The following is a 21002-nucleotide window of genomic DNA, read 5'->3' as shown; positions in this document are numbered from 1 at the left end:
TTTCTCTCTCCCTCTCTCTCTACCCCTCCCTTGCTTGCACTCTCCTTCTCTCAAAATAAACAAACAAACACAAAAAAATAAAAATTAAAAAAAAAAAAACGAAGAAACAAGAAGAGTTGGTAAGGATGTAGGGAAAAAGAAACCCTCATGCACTGTTTTTGGGAATGCAAACTGGTTGTAGCCACTGTGGAAAACAATATGGAGGTTCTTCAAAATATTAAAAATAGAATTACTGTACGATCCAGTAATTCCATAGTGGGTATTTATACAAAGAATACAAAAACACTGAGAATATATATGCACCCTTAGGTTTATTGCAGAATTATTTATAACAGCCAAATTATGGAAGCAGCCCAAGTGTCCATGGATAGATGAATGGATAAAGAAGCAGTATATACACAATGGAATATTACTCAGCCATGAAAAAGAATGAAATCTTGCCATCTGCAACAACATGGATTAATCTAGAGTATAATGCTAAGCAAAATGAGTCAATAAGAGAAGACATATATCATGTTATTTCACTCCTATATGGAATTTAAGAAACAAAACAAATGAAGAAAGAAAAAAATAGGCAACCCCCCCCCCCCAACTCTTAACTATAGAGAACAAACTGATGATTACCAGAGGGAAGCTCATTGGGGGCAGGGGTGATGGGTGAGATAGATAAATGGATTACAAGTACACTGATCATGATGATGATCACTGAGTACATGTAGAGAATTGTTAAAACACTATATTGTCCACCTAAAACTAATATGACACTGTATGTTAATTATAATTTAATTAAAATTAAAAAAAAGAAATACAAAAAGGAGACATCAAGCAAGGCAAATCTCCAAGGCATGATTACCAATTTGTAACATGAATGTAAAAGGGAGGATATAGAATAAATTTCAGGTTAATTGCAAATTTATTCAACAAGTTGGTGGAAGAAATCCTAAAGGTGGGAAACAAGAAGAATTATTGGGCTCTAAACATCTGAAATTTTTTTTCTGGAAATAGACAAGAAAAGTACAAAGACGACAAGGAGTTTATATGCATAGAATCATCACAAAAAAATGGTTAATAATTGTATAAGGTTTCTATTTCACATAAGATTTTAAAATCCAATGTTTCCACTAATATACATATTTACTTGATTAGATGTTAATATTCTAAGAACTTTAGAGAAGATAAAAGTTCTGATACATGTTGAAATTCCATTGCCACATGCATTACTAAAGGCTACTAAACAGGCTCAGAAATATATGCAAAATCAAAGATGTTAACTTATAAAACATGCTCCTATATTTCTATAATTCTAAAGTTTTGATTTCCATGCATATAATTACTTCACTAAAGTTGTGAACTTTTAAACAGTAATAATTTTAATCTTTTTTTTTAAAGTTTACTTATTTATTTTGAAAGAGAGAGAGAGAGAGCCAGGAAGGGGCAGAGAGAGAGAGAGAGAGACAGAATCTCCATGCTGTCAGTGCAGACCCCTAGGCAGAGCTTGATCTCACCAATCAGACAGTGAGATCATGACCTGAGTGAAATCCAGAGTTTGTGCTAACTAACGGAACCACTCAGCCACCCCACTTTAATCTTTTTTTTTTCAGAGCCTATTTCTCCTTATGATGTAGTTACATATCTATTTGCTCCTTACTACATAATTTTAACAATTAATTTAATAATATTACCAAAACTACGTTTTCTTTCATTGGTTAATAGTTGACTTGTTTATAGGTTCTATTCCCTTACTTTCATATAGCAATAAATAATATTTTTAAGGACGAAATACTAAATTATAAACAAATATAAGAAGTATAGTCTTTAATTTTATTTGATAAAGCCACTGGATTTCATCACAAATTATATGAAAATTATCCAGGTGTCTTCTACTTCAGTGCTAACGTTTTTGCATAAAATAATAACATAATTTTATAATAATTTGAATTTTCAAATAGCACAATAGAAATGGCTGATTTATTTTTCTTGGTTTGGGGTTTTCTTATCTGATGATTGTTACTGAAATAGGGGGTATTTTCTGAGACATCTAGCTAATTTTCTAGGCTTTGTTCTTTTAAGGCAAAGATGGGTTTCAATTTATTGACAGCAGTTAAAGTAAGAGCATAATCATTGTATATTGGCATCCATACAAATATTCAACTACTTTCTCCTTAAATTAAAAAGCAATCTTTTGGGGCGCCTGGATGGCTCAGTCGGTTAAGCGTTTGACCTTGGCTCAGGTCATGATCTCTTGGTTCGTGGGCTGGAGCCCTGCATCAGGTTCTGTGCTGACAGCTCAGAGCCTGGAGCCTGCTTCAGATCTGTGTCTCCCTCTCTCTCTACCCCTCTCCTGCTTATGCTCAGTCTTTCCCTCTCTCAAAAATAAATAAACGTTAAAAACATAAAAAAAAATAAAAAAGCAATCTTTTAAAATATCTGATTGCTGAGATATAAAATATCCAATGGCTTCTCCCAAAATACCTGACAATTACTGGTAAAATATTTAGTTTTATCTAGATTTCTAGAATTATGAGATAAAAACCACTAAAGAGTGAAATCAAGCACTATTTGTGTGGTTTCCTTTCTTTCTTTTTTTTTTTTTTTTTTTAGTTGTATGAAAATTGTTCCAGATACATTTTCTGGGAATGAGTTTTCAAATTGCAATTTTGGACATATTTCCCCACACATTCTTAAAATGAATTGAATTGTAGTTACTCTAAAGACCACTAAATAAATGAAGCCAGTTTATAAATTTTTCAGAAACACCCTCAGAGTCCCACATACACTTTGTCATTTGTTTTGTCTAAGCTTTTTAATTCTCTTTGAAATAAATAGAAACAGCCAAGACTGCTCTGCCAAATAGCTCTCACCATTGGAAACTGCTGTTTTGGGTTTTTTGTTTTTGGGGTTTCTTTTGTGAACAGTTTTTAAAGGGAGTATTTAGAGATAATTAATGAATACTATAATATTTTAAAGAGCAAAGATGGAGATAATTAACAACAAAGCGGTATGTGCCAAAACACTGCACAGTAGTATCATAAGCACGATCATGTAATAAATTCAAATAATGGGATCCTTTGGCTAGTCTGAGCACAATGCACTTCAATTTTCCAACCCGTCCAGAGCAGGGAATAGAGGTTAGTTTTGTTTCAACTCTATTTAGGTATAATTGACAATCAAAAACTGAATGTATTTAAGATGTACAACTTGTTTTTATACTTATATACATTGTGAAATGTTCACCACACTCAAGGTAATTAGCATACCATCACGTCACATAGTTCACTTTTTTTTGGGGGGAGGGTAGATTTTTAAGATCATTTAAGATCTGCTGTCAGCCAATTTCAATTATACAATACAATATTATTAATTATAGTCACACTGTTGTACATTAGATCTCCAGAACTTATTTATCTTGCATAACTGAAACTCTGTACCCCTTTGACCAACATCTCCCCATTTCTCCCATTCTTCAGCCTCTGGAAAACACCATGCTACTCTCTGATGCTATGCATTTGACATTTTTTGATTCTACATATACGTGAAATGATGGAGTATTTGTCTTTATGCATATGGCTTAATTTCACTTAGCATAATGCCCTCCAGTTTTATGCATGTTGTCCCAACAGCATGATTTCATTCTTTTTCAAGATTGAATAATATTCTATTGTGTGTATGTGTATATACATATATTATACATATATACATAATATATGTGTATATATACATTGTATGTAAAGAAAAATAAGATGTACATAAAGAGAAAATGTTATATATATATATATATATATATATATATATATATACATAATGTAGTAATATGTATAACATTTCACATCTCGGGTATTATAAATAATTGGGAAATGAACACGTAAGTGCAGATCTCTTTGAGATGCCTATTTAATTTCCTTTGGATATAGACCCAGAAATGGGTTTGCTGGATCATATAATAGTTCTATTTTTAATTGTTTGAGGAAATCTTCATATTCTCTTCCATAATGACTATACCAATTTACATTCCCATCAACAGTGTACAGGGTTTCCTTTTGTCCATATCTTTGCCAAACTATTTAGCTTTCATTTTCTGATAATAGCAATTCTTACAAGTGTGAGGTGATGTTTTATTATGTTTTTGATTTGCATTTCCCTTATGATTAGTGAAGTTTCATATACTGAGGTTAATGTTCCACGGTCAGTTCATGGTTGCTTCTAATCATGCTGATGGAAAAGATGACTTTTGTTACCACTTTTGGAATGTATAGATTGAAAAGAAAGGGTGGAGAAGAAATTCAGAACTACCACACTGACTCCATACATGGTCTACAGGTAACATAACTCTTAATTTTTGTTATTATTAGTCATATTATCCCTCTCAAGAAGTTAAAATCTGGTAGCTAAAGTACTATAAAATTTTTTGAAGAGTTATCACAATACTGTAATGAAAACACAACAGAATGTGATATCCTTCAGTATAAAAGCAAAATTGGAAGTTTGGACTGAGTCACTAAGATACAACAGATATTACATGGACAAAAAGCAAACTTTCATTCAAAATTTTACAAACTAATTTCACAAATCTAAAAATCCTTCACCTTATTGAAGATATAAAATGGTTAAAACCTTAAGCATCAAGAGAGAACAGGATCAGGGATTTCAAAAGCACTCTTCTGTGAGTACCTCCATTTTGGGTAAGGAGTACCTGAGCCAACCTTGTAACAAATAAAAGAACCAGCCTTCAACAGGATGGCTAAGCAAGCCCGACATATGTCCTCAAGAGTTAGGCAGTTGATGTCTAATTTCAACATGGGAAAGATAAAAGCAGAGTTGACTTTACTTTCTGTTTTGGTTATGGAGCAAAGGAGAGTTTCCTGCTGTATTAGGATCAGTTTATATCAGAGAGCTTGGAGACAAAGTGATTCTTTGCCTTTAGGCAGATACATTCAAGAGAACGGAACCAAAGTCAATTAAAATCATTAGGGCAGCCAGAAGGGCAATGGGGCCATTGGAGAAAGAACCCATAGGCAGTAGGCCCCTGAAAACTAACAGACCAAGGGGAAAGCGGCATGTCCAAGGAAAATAAACTACCTTGGTCACGGACACGTAGTTGAGAGATTCCTCCCTCTCCCAACACACACATCACAATAAACATACGTCAAGCTTAAAGAGCATAAGACCACAATTCACAGCTCTGATCAATCAAGTACATTTCTGCTAGACTTCCCATTCTCTGTCTTTTCAACATTTTGATCCTGAGTAGGCAAGATGAAAGAGACCGGATAGAAATACAAGGCAAGCCAGAAGAAAAAGTTAACCATAACTCTTTCCTAGCAGCAGACGACAGCAGGGGGAGAAATGTATAAAACTGTAATTAAATAAAGTAGGAAACGTTGGTTGCTACATGGTTCTAGATGTCTTTAATGATTTTAGGCTATTTTTATGCTTTAATACAATTGTATGCCTATTTATTATGAATGAGCAAAACAGTATGAAATTGTCTTAATCTAAAGGCAGGAGCAGTTAGGAACGTGGAGGTCACACTTGGCTGTGGGATGTGGTGTCACCAGAAAGCAGCAGTGAGGCAAGGCCATACAGATTATGGAAAGCAACTTCCCATCTGCATATTACCACTTTTAATATTGTCAGCACTTCTTTTTAAAAAGCCACTACACTGTGTAATTAATCTTAGTTCAAAAAATTCTAAAAAATATATAATAACTTTCTTTTTATGAAAGTTACATTTGTTTTGCCTAAAGATTATTCAACAGTTTAGCTAGTTCTTGTCCTTCTGGAGCCTTGAGTAAGAAGACAAACACTCCCTAATATCTTCAAAAGCAGTTTTGTATCAAAAATTCAATGTAACACACTCAGTGTTCTGAGCTCAGCTGATTGTGGAAAATTGCCTTCTTCTGATGAAGTAATCTGCATCTCGATTTTGTCACCATGGTAAAAACAGCTTCCTCCAAATTGTTTTACAAGGAAATTGGTACTTTGGAAACAATGTTCTCTTTTCTTTAGAGAAAAATACATCTTTGGAAAATTATTTTCCTTTCAAAAAGAGCCTGCTGCTCAAAATTTCTTAAAATATATTCAATTATTGTTTTTAATTTCCTTTTTCAGTTGTTGGTGTGGAAAGATATTTTAGTGTCATAAGTAGTCTATAATAAAATGAACATAGCAGACAGTGATCTAAATCAGTAAAAAGTGTCTTTATATTAAAGTACTGATTATTTATGTTGGAAAGTTTCTGAAAGTGAAAAGAATCCTTGATTAAACTGAATAACAACATATAAAATGCATACATTAAAAATATATTTTCCTTAAAACAAATATTAACTCTTTTCACAAGTTTTCCCATTTTTTTAGCCTAAAATCATCTGGTAACTTAAGCACCCAAAGAGCTTTTGATTTGGCCAAGGAGGCATAGCTATCTAGGGACAGAATCTGGCCTCCTAAGAAAACGTTGCCTGCTGTTCCCCTGTTCCTTGCATTACAATGAGTCCTCTGAGTCATTCTGAGAGTTAAAAGTGAGTGAACAATGAATCTACAAGTAATTTTTAGACCTTACTTTTTAGGCATTTTGCAGCTCAAAATAAGACAGTATTATATAGTAAAGAGTTTGGCTTTGAAGTCAGACAGACTTAGACTTGAATATTGGCTCTGCCTCTCACTGACTTTGAGATTCAGGATTTAATTAACTTTTGGGTCTTTGTTTTCTCATAATAGACATTCCGTGAAAGGTACTTCTCATTATCCCTGACCCAGTAAATGTATAGACAACTGGAATACTGGCATGTGGTTGCTTCTGTATGAGAAAAAGAAACACATGTAAAATGTAAAACATAGTGAATAGTGAGATAAAAGTAATATGAAAACAAATATGAAAAGTCAGACAAGACAACCATAGATTTTTTTAGTGTACGATGTGACATTTCAAAGAGATTCACAAAGATCATTAAAGTCTTTAGGATTAACTGACACTTGAACTGAATCTTCAACAAACTCAATACTGGATAACAGCATCCTGAGTACTTGACTATGCAGCACACACTGGAAATGGGGTTCAAAGTTTAAACATAATCCCTGTCCTCTGTGAGAGTTAGAACAGATAAATCAGCAATTATACTCTAATGAAATGAATCATGATGCACGATATGATGTTAAGCAAACAGAAAGGAAAGGGCTGGTTAACACTATGTGTGTGAACATGTGTGTTGGTGGGGTGGGGGGCAGTGGATGTGGTTATTATAGCAAGAGTTAAGAACTGGTGAATGATGGTTTACAGAGAAGGAGATGCTGAGAGCTAAATTAAAATTGACTCTTAGAATCCTATCATTTTTTTGCAACACTTTTCTTGATTTGTAATTTTATAAGTGTGAAACTGTGTATTCAACACCTATGTTCCCACTAAAATATAAGATTTTACTTAGTTCATGTCTATTGCCTATTATTATTTATACTATCTGGAAACCAATGAAAAGTTTTTTTTTAATTTTTTAATGTTTATTTATTTTTGAGAGAGAGAGGGAGAGAGAGAGAGAGAGAGAGCGAGCACATGCAGGGGAGGGGCAGAGAGAAAGGGAGACACAGAATCTGAAGTAGACTCCAGGCTCTGAGCTGTCAGCACTGAGTCCTACGCAGGGCTGGAACCCACAAACTGTGAGAGATCATGACCTGAGCTGAGGTTGAATGCTTAACTAAGCCACCCAGGCACCCCCCAATAAAAAGTTTTAAGCCCATCCTTCACTCAGCAAACTACCATTAATTTAGTAATCACACTGAACAACTATTGGGGAGACTAGGGAAAGACTAGAGAAAGAGCTTGCCATTCATGTAGAATGTGTCTGTAGTTCACTCCTCTGTGGTAGGGTCTTTCAGGGAGCCAGCAGAGAGGCACTGTTATTTTCATACCCTGCTCTCATTTCTCATTCTGAATTGTCTAATATCCATTTCCCTCAACCTTTATTATCACAGATCCTTCAACCCTGATCTTTTTAAGTAGCATACTAGCTGACAATACTGATGGCCACTTTCCATATATCAAAGTAGAACTTAACTTGATGTTGTCTTTTTTTAATGCAAAGTGACCACAAGATACACTGATTGATATTCTGCCCACTGGGAGAATTTGTCTTCTCGATAGGCTTTCAGGAACACTTCTGAGTCTGGCTCAGTAACTCCGGGGGAATTCAATACTGATTTGTATTAGTATATTATGAGAGTCATTCGCTATAATATTTTCCCCTCCCTGGTCATCTCACACAGAGAACCCATGTTGCCATATAAGGAATAGCATTATACAGAAGTAGGCCAGTGGAATTTTGAATCATTTGCTTACAGAACTTTTTAAATGTTTTCAGAACAGTGGAAACTCTATTTTGGAATATGCCACTTTCTTTTTTTTAAGTTTTTTTTTTAATTTATTCATATTTTGAGAGAGAGAAGGAGACAGAGTGTGAGGGGGGAGGGCAGAGAGAGAGGGAGGGGGACAAAGAATCTGAAGCAGGCTCCAGGCTCTGGGCAGTCAGGAGAACTCACATGGGGTTCGAACTCATGAACCATCTTCGGATGGTGACTTGAGCTGAAGTCGGACACTTGACCAACCGAGCCACCCAGGCGCCCCTGGAATATGCTACTTCTAAATGATTAACTAATGTGGCTGATTGTGCCCAACTTCAGGGCATAGTAGTCAGTTTGTATTAATTTCATGATAGGAAGCTCTGTTCATAAGTTTATCTGGTATACCTTATAGATCAAGTCAGGAAAGATTTGGAACTTCTGTTATACAAACTCCTATTCAGGAATTTAGAAACCTAGTCTTAAGTTTTTGCCCTAATATAATCTATTAGCCCCCACCAAAGAATCCTCCCAAGCAAAATGTTTTTCATTACCTTTTCCAGCCTCTGCTGGATATCAAGGAGGCTTACTCTCTTTGTTTGGGGCAATAAAATATTGATTCTAGGCCTGTGTAACCCCCAAACTCCAACATTCTCCCTGAAGTCAGCCCATTTCAGTATGACCATCATTCACATTGTCACCATTGCAGCATTTATAAAATATATAATGATGCTCTTTCATTGCATTTACTATTGTTCTTTCATGGGGCAAAATTAGAGAGTTATAGAAGATATATTCCTCCAGCATTTCTACTTAGAATTTGAATTCCAGCTTCTGATTCAATTGGAATGTTCAAGCACAGTTTGCCTGGTGCATTTCTAATTGCTTCTTAGTCCATGGTTTCTGATTTTGTAGCTAAACCCTGAAATTAAAAATTGACAACACTAACTGAAGACAATAGATTAGAATGTCTTTGCTGTATTTACATTACGGAATGAAAATCTGCAAAACATACCTGCCTAATTTTTCTAAATCAAATTTATGGTCTCTATTATTCCATGATTTCTTCAATCTTTCTCACCTCAATAAATGGCAATATACTGCTCCAGTGTCTCAGACTAAAAACCTCAGTGTCTTTTATTTTTATCTCATGTTCCGTTTTACTAACAAGTCCCACTGACTCTACCTCCCGAAGTTATCCTAAATCCAATCATTGCTTCCATTTTTGCTTTTTTTCAGAAAGCACAATGGTGTGCTTTGGACAAGAGTGAAAATTTTCAGTTGACAATGTTCTTTTAGGACTCACAGCACTCCAATGATTCCCCGTACCTATAGAATAAAACCCAAATTGTTACTACAACCTACAAGGCCCTCCATCACCTGGCTCCTGCCTATCTCTTGAGCCTCATTTCTAGTTTTCTCTGTATTATAGTCCACTTCAGCAACACTGCCTTTTGTATTATTTTTCAACCTTCCCAACATTTTCCCCCTTATATTCCCCAATGTTTGAAAGACTATTCATTCACTAGTATTTCCCCATTGCTCTGCTCCTTCGGTCACTTAGTTCTCTGCTTAAATGTCACTTCAGAAAGGTCTTCCCTGATTACTCATCTAAAATAATTCATCATTATGCATATAGAAGCACTATATCACAGTGCTTCTTTCTAATCATGTTCCTATTATTTTGTTTTTATCTTAATATTTATAGCACAATATATTTATTTATTTACTAGTTATAGTTTATTGTGTTCCTCCAGTAGAATATAATCCTATGAGGTCAGATTCCTTTATGTCTGTCTCCTGCTATGTCTTCAGACTGCTAACTGGTACACAGTAGGAACTAAAGAAAATATCTGTTGAATGACTGAAAGAATGAATGAATAAATAAGTAGTATAGTCAAGTATGGGAATAAGTTTAGAAATTCCCTGGGCTTACACCAATGGGTTAACAAGGCATAAAGAGGTACAAAGCCATAGGATGTTCACACCCGAGTTTGGGTAAACAAGGTTAGGTGAATAAGGATAGAGAAGGGGGGCTTAGGCCTCTAGAATAAAGCGGGGACAGAGCTCCCAGAATAGAGAGGGAGGGGCAAAGGCCCCTGAATACGGAGGTGCAAAGGCACCAATATAAACATAGCTATATGAAATAAACAAGATTAGGTATTCAGGGTGGAAGCGCCCCCCCCCCCAATTTAGTACTATAGCAGAAAGCTGCTTTCACAGGAAGGACGGACCAAGTTAGGTAAACAGGTAAATTGGGCTATAGACTGATGCGCTGCAGTTGAAGAAGCCCAGAGACGAGATGATTAATAAAAGAAAAGGTGCCTTGTTAACTCTGTGGTTATATCCCCTACCTGTCTCATCCCCTAGGCTAGCTAAGATAAACCAGGGTGGTGCCTCATGTCCTCTGTAAACAACATTCCTACCGAGTTCCCAGCACCAGGATTTTGTTTTGTATTAACCCAAACCCCTAACCCTGAATATCTTCAAGACCCCCTTTCCCTCACATCTGCAAGTTAATGCTCACAGATTCATTGTCTCTTTGTGCACGTCCATTGCCATGTTTGTAAGCCTTATGATCGTAATAAAAACAGGGCAAGGACCCTTATTCAGGACTCTTGTCTTTTCCCAGACATTAGCCATCTCTCACTTTTCATCCTGCGTCCCGCCATCTTGCTAGACAAGAGAGAACTTTAGACCCAGAGTCTACAACAGTTAAGGCAAACCTAAAAATATTCTGAATCACGGAGGCAAGAATTAGAATGGAAAAGAGGGAACACAAAATATTGCACAAAAAGAATTGATGATTCTGTGAATAGAAGATACAAAGACAGAGAAAACAGTGTAAGTTATCTCACATTTTTGGCCTATATTTCCAGGAAGATGATGGTGGCTTTATCCTGGGCATGACAACATAAATTATGAACAGATTATCAATTTTCATACATAGTTTGAAATGGAAGATTTGACATTGAAGAAAGATAAAATAGTCAATTGGGGAAGACTGAGATTCCTTTCAATAATTCAAAGTTCAAGTAACCCTCTGAAAGCTAACCACTAAAAAAAAAAAAAAAAAAAAGGAAGCAAAATATTCAATTTGTTCTGTTTACATAAACAACTCTCCTACAACTCTCCTATAAACAGCATGCTCAGTGATAATAACACATCGAAAGAATGAAACTGCCAACAGAGAAACGGATAGAATAAGAAAACAGATTTCAGAGAAGCAAAATTCAGCAGCATGGATTCATCACTGCTCAGAAATAAGAAATAATTTGGGGGAATATGAAAAATTTGGCCCCTTGATACTGTTCTCTGCTGGGTGAGATAGGAATAATTTACTAGGCTTCTTCGTGAAACAGATGAGATATCTCTTGAGGCTATCTGCTTCTCTATTCTTTCATACCATAGTCATCAGGCAAGCTTTTGATCAATAATTAATTTTCTTATATAGTTCAAATACTAGGAAGTAAGCTGCTCTAGGTAGAAATGTGATCACTAGAGTAAATTAATATATTGGAAATTTGATTTATTTATCAATCTCTTGTGAGTTTAGTTAACATCAGCTTAATTTTGGGTTGAGACTTTGAAAAATCCAAGTAGTTGAAAAATCCAGTTTGTGGATTTTTAAGGATGAATATTTTATCTTGCATGTTATGAGGGTGTTTATTGAATGCTCAGTCTAGCTATTTAAGCTACTCATACCTAACTGTACATTTTCATTCCTATTTCAACAAATTATCTGACTTCCCACATATTTCAATAATGTAGTAATTCTGGATATTAATTTTGCTTAGAATAATTCATGACTTGTAGAACAATAATGACACTAAGATAATGGGCTTTGATAACAGTTTAGAACAGAAAGGTCATATAATCCAGTAACTTACTGTATCTAAGCAAATCTAATTTGGTGATACTTAATGATGAACTTTAATCCATTTTATTTTCCCCTTTTCCTTAGTTTTGCTTTGGAAAATAAGTTAGAAGGTAAGTTATTGAATATAACAAAATATACGCTTAAATTTTCATTATGAACCTTTTGTTCATAGACATGCATTATGAGCAGTAGTTTAGGAATTTTGTAAAAAATCTTTTAGAATTTTGTCCGAAGTGTTATTTAGATGTTCATTATACAAACTTATCCTTAAAATCTCTACTATATCTTAAGTTCCTTAAAATGTATGGTCTATTTTTGAGTACAACATAAAAATTAACAAAGTGTTTAGTTAGCGTAAAACACATAAAGTAATTATTGAATGCTGATGGTCTGAAAACCCTGTGTGTGAAGATTTCTTTGGCTGCAGTCATCAGGACATATCCTTGGCTAACTTGAGCAAAACTGGAAAGATGGGGCTAACTCAATTATCCAAAGGAAAAAAGCCATGGAATAAGGAGTTAGAAATAAGTGGAGCCAGGGCAGCCCTACAAACCTCAATATATTTGACAGCATATTATAAAATATGTTAAAATGGAGAAATATTATTAGTTTGCTTTTTATAACCAGTGGTAACACCTTGGAACATTTAATTTTCAGTCACTTAACCCTATTTTTGAAAAATTTGTTCCTCTGTTAATGATATCTATATTTTAAATTCATTTATGTTTTGAATATAATGGTCATAAAAAACAATATCATGTTAAATATGCACCCTATATGGTCCCCTATTACAAGGTATTTGTGATTTTTAGCTTTTGTGTGTTACAAAGTGAAATAAATGAGGAGCAAATTACTATGCAATAGAAAAAAGCAATACAGCTGTGATAAATGTAGGTTGCCGATAGTGGCAATCAATAGTTTAAAGGAGCCATTTATTAATGTGTAGCAGAAGAAATGTACTGGATTAGGAAAATAAAAACAACAACTTGCCATTTCCCAAATGGATTGTAATGAGATAAAATATCAAAAGTAAAACCTCAATCATCACTATTGTTTCTTAAGTATACAGTTAACCACGGCACATCCATCAAATAAGAATAACTAAAAATTATACGAATAAGGGATAATTATAAAACTAAAAATGTAATAACAAGTAAAACTATGAAAATTTCCAAAACAACACATGACTTTCTCTCTCTCTCTCTCTATTTCTTTTTTCTTTAGAAGTCCAGTTACCTTGGAGTTTACTTAAAGAGACTTATTAGTGGGTATTTCTTTGTGAAATTGTAAATGAGATTGATTACATGATATCTCCTTCGGTTGCTTCATTATTGGTGTATAGAAATGCAACCAATTTCTGTATATCAATTTTATATCCTGCAACTTTGTTAAATTCAGTTCTAGCAGTTTTTTGGTGGAGTCCTTCAGGTTTTCCATATAGAGTATCATGTCATCTACAAAGAGTGAAAGTTTGACTTCTTCTTTGCCAATTTAGATGCCTTTTATTTCATTTTGCTATCTGATTGCTGAGGCTATGTTAAACAATAGTGGTGAGATTGGACATCCCTGTCACGTTCCTGATCTCAGGGGGAAAGCTCTCAGTTTTCCCCATTGAGGATGATATTAACTGTGGACCTTTCATGTATGGTTTTTATAATGCTAAGTTACATTCCTTCAATACTGGCTTTTTTATAATGTTTATTATTGAGAAAGAGAGAGAGAGAGAGAGAGAGAGAGAGGAAGTGGAGGGGGCAGAGAGAGAGGCTGACAGAAGATACAAAGTGGGCTCTCTGCTATCAGCAGATGCGCAGCTGGAACTCATGAAGTCGATGCTTAATCAACTGAGCCACTCAGGCAAGCCTATCCTGACCTTCTTGGGGGTGTCTATTAAGAAAGGATGCTATATTTTGTCAAATGCTTTTTATGCATCTATTGACAGGATCAAATGTCCTTATCCTTTCTTCTACTAACGTGACGCATCATGTTCATTGATTTGTGAATATTGAACCAGCCCTGCAGCCCAGGAATGAATCCTATTTGATCATGGTGAATAAAATTCTTTTAATATACCATTGAATTAGATTTGCTAGTATTTTGTTGAGAACTTTTGCATCCATGTTCATCAGGGATATTGGCCTGTAGTTCTCCTTTTTAGTAGGATCTTTGTCTAGTTTGGGAATCAAGGTAATACTGGCTTCATAGAATGAGTCTGGAAGCTTTCCTTCCATTTCTGTCTTTTTGTTTTTTTGTTTTTTTTGTTTTTTTGTTTTTTTTTTGGAAAGGCTTGAGAAGAATAGGTATAAACTCTGCTTTAAATGTCTCATAGAATTTCCCTGGGAAGCCATCTGGCCCATAACTCTTATTTGTCGGGAGATTTTTGATAACCGATTTAATTTCTTTGCTGCTCAAATTTTCTATTTCTTCCTTTTTCAGTTTTGGTAGTATGTGGGTATCTAGGAATTTGTCTATTTCTTCCATATTTTCCAGTTTGTTGGCATATAATTTTTCATAGTATTCTCTAATAATTGTATTTCTGGGGTGTTGGTGCAATCTCTCCTCTTTCATTCATGATTTTATCTATTTGGGTCCTCTCTCTTCTTTTTGAGATGTCTGGCTAGGGGCTTACCAATTTTGTTTGTTCTCTAAAAAAATACCCATCTCTTAGATTCATTGATCTCTTCTACTGGGTTTTGGATTCTATATTGTTTATTTCTGCTCTAATCTTTATTATTTCTCTTCTGCTGGCTTTGGGCTTTCTTTGGTGCTGCCTGTCTAGGTCCTTTAGGTATGAGGTTAGGTTATGTATTTGGGAACTTTCTTGGTTCTTGAGATATGCCTGAATTGCAATGTATTTTCCTCTTATGACTGCCTTTGCTGTATCCCAAAGGGTTTGGACTGCAAATAAAAGCATTTTCATTTGCTTCCATGTATATTTTTTTAATTTCTTCTTTAATTTCCTGGTTTACCCATTCATTCTTTAGTAGGATAGTCTTTAACCTCCATGTATTTGGGGGCTTTACAAATTTTTTTCTGTAGTTGACTTCAAGTTTCATAGCATTGTGATCTGAAAAAATGAATGGTATGTTCTCAATCCTTTTATATTTGTTGAGGCCTATTTTGTGACCCAGTATGTGATCTATTTTGCAGAATGTTCCATGTGCACTTGAGCAGAATGTATGTTCTGCTGCTTTGAGATGAAACGTTCTGAATATATCTGGTAAGTCCATCTGGTCCAATGGGTCATTCAGAGCCATTGTTTCCTTATTGATTTTATGCCTATATGACCTGTCCATTGATGTAAGTGGAGTATTAAAGTCCACTACAATCATGGTATTATTATCTATACATTTCTTTATGTTTGTGACTAATTGATTTGTATATTTGGGTGTTTCATGTTGGGGGCATAAACATTTATAATTGTTAGCTCTTATTGATGGACAGAACCCTTAATTGATATGATGCCCTTTTTCATCTCTTGTTATAGTCTTTGTTTTAAAATCTAGTTTGTCTGATATAAGTATGGCTACTGGGGCTTTCTTTTGATACCCAGTAGAGTGATAGATGGTTCTCCATCCCCTCACTTTCAATCTGCAGGTGTCCCCAGGCCTAAAATGAGTTGTTTGTAGGCAGCATATAGATGGATCTTGTTTCTTTATCCATTCTGATATCCTATGTCTTTTGATTGGGGCATTCAGTCTACTTACATTCATAGTGATTATTGAAATATATGGATTTAGTGTCACTGTGTTATCTGTGGGTTTCATGCCTGTCGTGATGTCCCTGGTCCTTTGTAATGCTGGCTGCTTTCCACTCACAGAGTCCCCCTCAGGATTTCCTGCAAGGCTGGCTTAGTGGTCATGAACTCCTTTAGTTTTGTTTGTCTGGGAAAGCCTTTGTCTCTCCTTCTATTATGAGTGACAGCCTTGCTAGATAAAGGATTCTTAGCTGAATATTTTTCCCATTCAGCACATTGAGTATCTCCTGTCACTCCCTTCTTGCCTGCCAAGTTTCAGTGGACAGGTCTGCTACTACCCTTATGTGTCTACCCTTGTAGGTTAAGGCTTGTTTGTCCCTAGCTGCTTTCAGAATTCTCTCTTTATCTTTGTATTTTGCCAGTTTAATTATGATGTGTCATGGGGTTGAGCTGTTTTTTTTGTGTTTGTTTGTTTGTTTGTTTGTTTGCTTGTTTAATTTTGAAGGGCGTTCTATATGCATCTTAGATTTGGATGCCTATTTCCTTCCCCAGATTAGGGAGATTCTCAGCTATAATTGCACCAAGAACCATAAGATCCCTAGGAATAAACCTAACCAAAGAGGTAAAATTTCTGTATGCTGAAAGTTTATGAAAGAAATTGAAGGAGACACAAAGAAATGGAAAAACATTCCATGCTCATGGATTAGAACAAGTATTGTTAAAATGTCGATACTGCCCAAAGCAATCTACACATTCAATGCAATCCCAATCAAAATAGCACCAGCATTCTTCACAGACATAGAACAAACAACCCTAAAATTTGTATGGAACCACAGATGACCCCAAAGAGCCAACATAATGTTGAAAAAGTAATCCAAATCTGGGGCATCACAATCTTGGACTTATGCCTGTATTACTAAGGTGTATTAATCAAGACAGTATAGTACTGGCACAAAACAAGACACATAGACCAATGAAATAGAATAGAGAACCAAGACATGGACCAACAAATATATGGTCAACTAACCTTTGACAAAACAGGAAAGAGTATCCAATGGAAAAAAAGACAGTCCCTTCAGCAAATGGTTCTGGGAGAACTGGACAACCACATGCAGAAAAATAAAACTGGACCACCTTGTTACACCACACACAAAAATAAATTCAAAATGGATGAAAGACCTAAATGTGAGCCAAGAAACCATCAAAATCCTATAGCAGAAAATAGGCAGCAAACTCTTTGACTTCAGCTGCAGCAACTTCTTACTTGACATGTCTCCAAAGGCAAGGGAAACAGAAGCAAAAATAAACTATTGGGGGGCACCTGCGTGGCGCAGTCGGTTAAGCGTCCAACATCAGCCAGGTCACGATCTCGCGGTCCGTGAGTTCGAGCCCCGCGTCAGGCTCTGGGCTGATGGCTCGGAGCCTGGAGCCTGTTTCCGATTCTGTGTCTCCCTCTCTCTCTGCCCCTCCCCCATTCATGCTCTGTCTCTCTCTGTCCCAAAAATAAAAAAATAAAAAACGTTGAAAAAAAAATTAAAAAAAAAATAAATAAACTATTGGGACCTCATCAAGATAAAAACCTTCTTCACAGCAAAGGAAACAATCAACAACATTAAAAGGCAACTGATGGAATGGGAAAAGATATTTACAAATGACCTATCAGATAAGGGGATAGTATCCAAATCTATAAAGAACTTGCCAAGCTCAACACCCCCAAAACAAATAATCCAGTGAAAAAATGGGTAGAAAACATGAATAGACATTTTTCCAAAGAAGACATCCAGATGGGAAACAGACACATGAAAAGATGCTCAACATTACTCATCATCAGGGGAATACAAATAAAAAACACATTGAGATATCATCTCCCACTGGTCAGAGTGTCTAAAATTAACAACTCAGGCTATAACAGATGTTGGCGAGGATGTGAAGGCAGGGGAACCCTCTTGCACTGTTGGTGGAAATGCAAAATGGTGCACCCACTTTCAAAAACACTGTAGAGGTTCCTTACAAAATTAAAAATAGAATTGCCCTATGACCCAGAAATTGCACTACTAGGAATTTATCCAAAGGACAGAGGAGTGCCGATTCTTAGGGCCACATGCACCCCAATGTTTATAACAGCACTATCAACAATAGCCAAATTATGGAAAGAACCTAAATGTCCATTAACTGATGAATGGATAAAGAAATTGTGGTTTATATACACAATGGAGTACTACGTGGCAATAAGAAAGAATGAAATATGGCCCTTTGTAGCAATGTGGATGGAACTGGAGAGTGTTAGGCTGAGTGAAATAAACCATACAGAGAAAGACAGATACCATATGTGTTCACTCTTATGTGGATCCTGAGAAACTTAACAGGAACCCATGGGGGAGGGGAAGGAAAAAAAAAGAGGTTAGAGTGGGAGAGCGCAAAAGCATAAGAGACTCTTAAAAACTGAGAACTGAGGGTTGATGGGGGGTGGGAGGGAGGGGAGGGTGGGTGATGGGTATTGAGGAGGGCACCTTTTGGGATGAGCACTGTGTGTTGTATGGAAACCAATTTGACAATAAATTTCATATATTAAAATAAATAAATAAATAAATAAATAAATAAATAAATAAAAAAGAAGAGGTGGCATGTATGTGTATACATGCACATGCACACACACACACACACAATGGAATACTACTCGGTGATGGAAAAGCTTGAAATCTTTACATTTGCGACAATGTGGATTGAACAGGAGGGTATTATGCTAAGTGAAATAAGTCAGAGAAAGACAGACATCATGTGATTTCACTCACATGTGGAATTTGAGAAAGTTAACAGAAGATCATAGGGAAAGGGAAGGGAAATAAGATACAAACAGAGAGGCAGGCAAACCATAAGAAACTCTTAAATACAGAGAACAAATTGATATATGATGGGGGTGGGGGGTTAGGGGGTGGGAAAAATGGGTGATGAGCATTGAGGAGGGCACTTGTTGGGCTGAGCATTGGGTGTTGTATATAACTGATGAATCATGGGAATCTACTCCTGAAGCCAAGGCTATACTCTATGTTAGCTAACTTGACGATAAATAAATAAAAAATAAAAATAATGACCAATAATGACACATTTTTCACAGAAAATACAGGAAGGTAAAAGATCAAAGTCACCCTTTAAAAAACAAAAAGAAACTCACTGAGAGGAGAGGACATAGGTAAAGTTCGAGGACAAACCCCCACAGAGGGGAGAAGTCGGCATACAGATATTGGAAGATGGTTTCCTGCTTTGTTATGCATAGCCACTTCAGGCGGTAGACAGAATCATGACTTAATTATTGTTCTGGTGTGCTGAGGCTCCCTTCAATGGGCATCAGAAATCCAGGACAACAAGATGGGACTACCAAGGCTAGTATCCAGAAAACAGACTGACTACCTAGAATGACCTCAGCAGTGGCCAGAATGGAGTGTGATATATCACCTTTACACATCTCTCGAAGAGGCAGCTCGTACAAGAAATGGGTGTTTTGATTTACCCAATTGCCACTGTTTTCTCCCATGAAATTTGAGTATGTTGATAGTACTGTCTAGATTTGCTATGATATAGAAGGCCCTCCCTAGGCTTCATGCTGAGGCCATGTAGTAAATCAGCCTTTTTCCAAAGCTCTTTTTTCTAAGGTGAACGGTACTTACTATGAATAAAATGGTCCTTTTTAATTGAAAAATAAATTTAAAAAGAGAGACAAAGGTCATAATGTTTTCACGCAATACATACTTGGTTTTTTAAATAACAATTGTAACAAATGACAGAAAGAATTGTGGAATGCTGCTCTTGTGAACCATACAAAAAACATTTGGATCGTTTAAAGGACATAATTTAAAGAAATGTCTCAAGCACTTTTTGAAATACTGTAGTAGTCAGTCCATAGAGGCATGCCTTAGGTGGATATGGGAATGTAGTTCAGAAAAGAAAGAGAAATATCACAGGGGTACTACTCAGTTTCTTCAAAATCACTGAGCAAAAAAAGCAACGTTCAGCTTCCATACTGATTTCACACAACTTCTATACAGTATCTGGACTTCAATCCAAGAGCAAAAGTTAAGACTCTCCTCTTCTATTTTTGGTAAGCAACTGCAAGGTAAACTTAAATGACTTTTCCCCTGGATTTTATCTGGGAGTGGCCTTTTTAATTTTTTATTTTAAATAAAGGGCAGGTTTGGTATCAGCAATATCAATATTTCTTTTTTATACTGATATCAGCAGTGTCAATATTTCTTGGGATCTCAGGAAGATTCATATTTTTTACAGCTGATACAGCACAGGCTAGAGATCCTGCAAAGCCAGCCTCAGATTTCTCCAGTTCATTTTGTGCATGAATTTGTGTAACAATCTCATTCATTTTTGTCTCCAATACCATTCACTCCATCACCATTTCTGCAAGAATATTGTGAACCTTGTCTACATTGTAAATTAAATCCAGTTCACAGACATTTTCAAAACGCTTGTCTAATGTTTCCACAAATACTTTGAGTTCTAAGGACATTATGAAAGATTTTCAGGAAGCAGGGATTGGTGGGTTTGGGGGTCAGATCTGTATACACATGGTAAGAGATCCATGAATCTTGGGGTTCCTGGGTGATTGAATTGGATTTAAAATGCCAAGTTCACTTTGTGAAGAATCCACATAGAAGACGAAGTATAATGTTGCATAATGTCTATAAATCAGCTTGTTGTCAGATCCTCCAATTAACAATTCTCCTTCTAAGAAATTACATTTTCATCTCTCTTAGATACCAAATAGAATGTCTCCCTGATGACTGGCTGTTGTGTATCTTCTCTGTAGGGCTTGTAGAACTTGGAAAGCCTTGGCTTCCCATGGTGTTGAAGATGAGGGTCACCTAGATCATGCCTAACCAGGTCCAACCAGTTGGGCACTGGGGCAGGAGCACCAGCTTTGCCTGGGGTCATCACTGGTGATCCTTGCCCACCCACCCTCCCACATGTGCATATTCTTAAATGGTAGTTTGTTTGTTTTTTTAATGTTTATTTATTTACTTTGAGAGACAGCAAGCACGTGAGTGAGCAGGGGATGGGCAGAGAAAGAGGGAGAGAGAATCCCAAACAGTCTCC

The 21002-nt window shown here is 35.9% G+C and overlaps 1 pseudogene; it reads right to left on the bottom strand.

The window, feature by feature from the left end:
* Positions 1-20103: 20103 nt before the first annotated feature.
* LOC115500028 lies at positions 20104-20779 on the bottom strand (annotated as a pseudogene).
* Between the last annotated feature and the right edge of the window lie 223 nt (positions 20780-21002).

This window comes from Lynx canadensis, chromosome A1 (genome assembly GCF_007474595.2).
Source record: "Lynx canadensis isolate LIC74 chromosome A1, mLynCan4.pri.v2, whole genome shotgun sequence".
NCBI lineage: Eukaryota > Metazoa > Chordata > Mammalia > Carnivora > Felidae > Lynx > Lynx canadensis.
The sequence above is the reverse complement of the archived record's forward strand: the minus strand, read 5'-3'. Positions and strand labels throughout refer to the sequence as shown.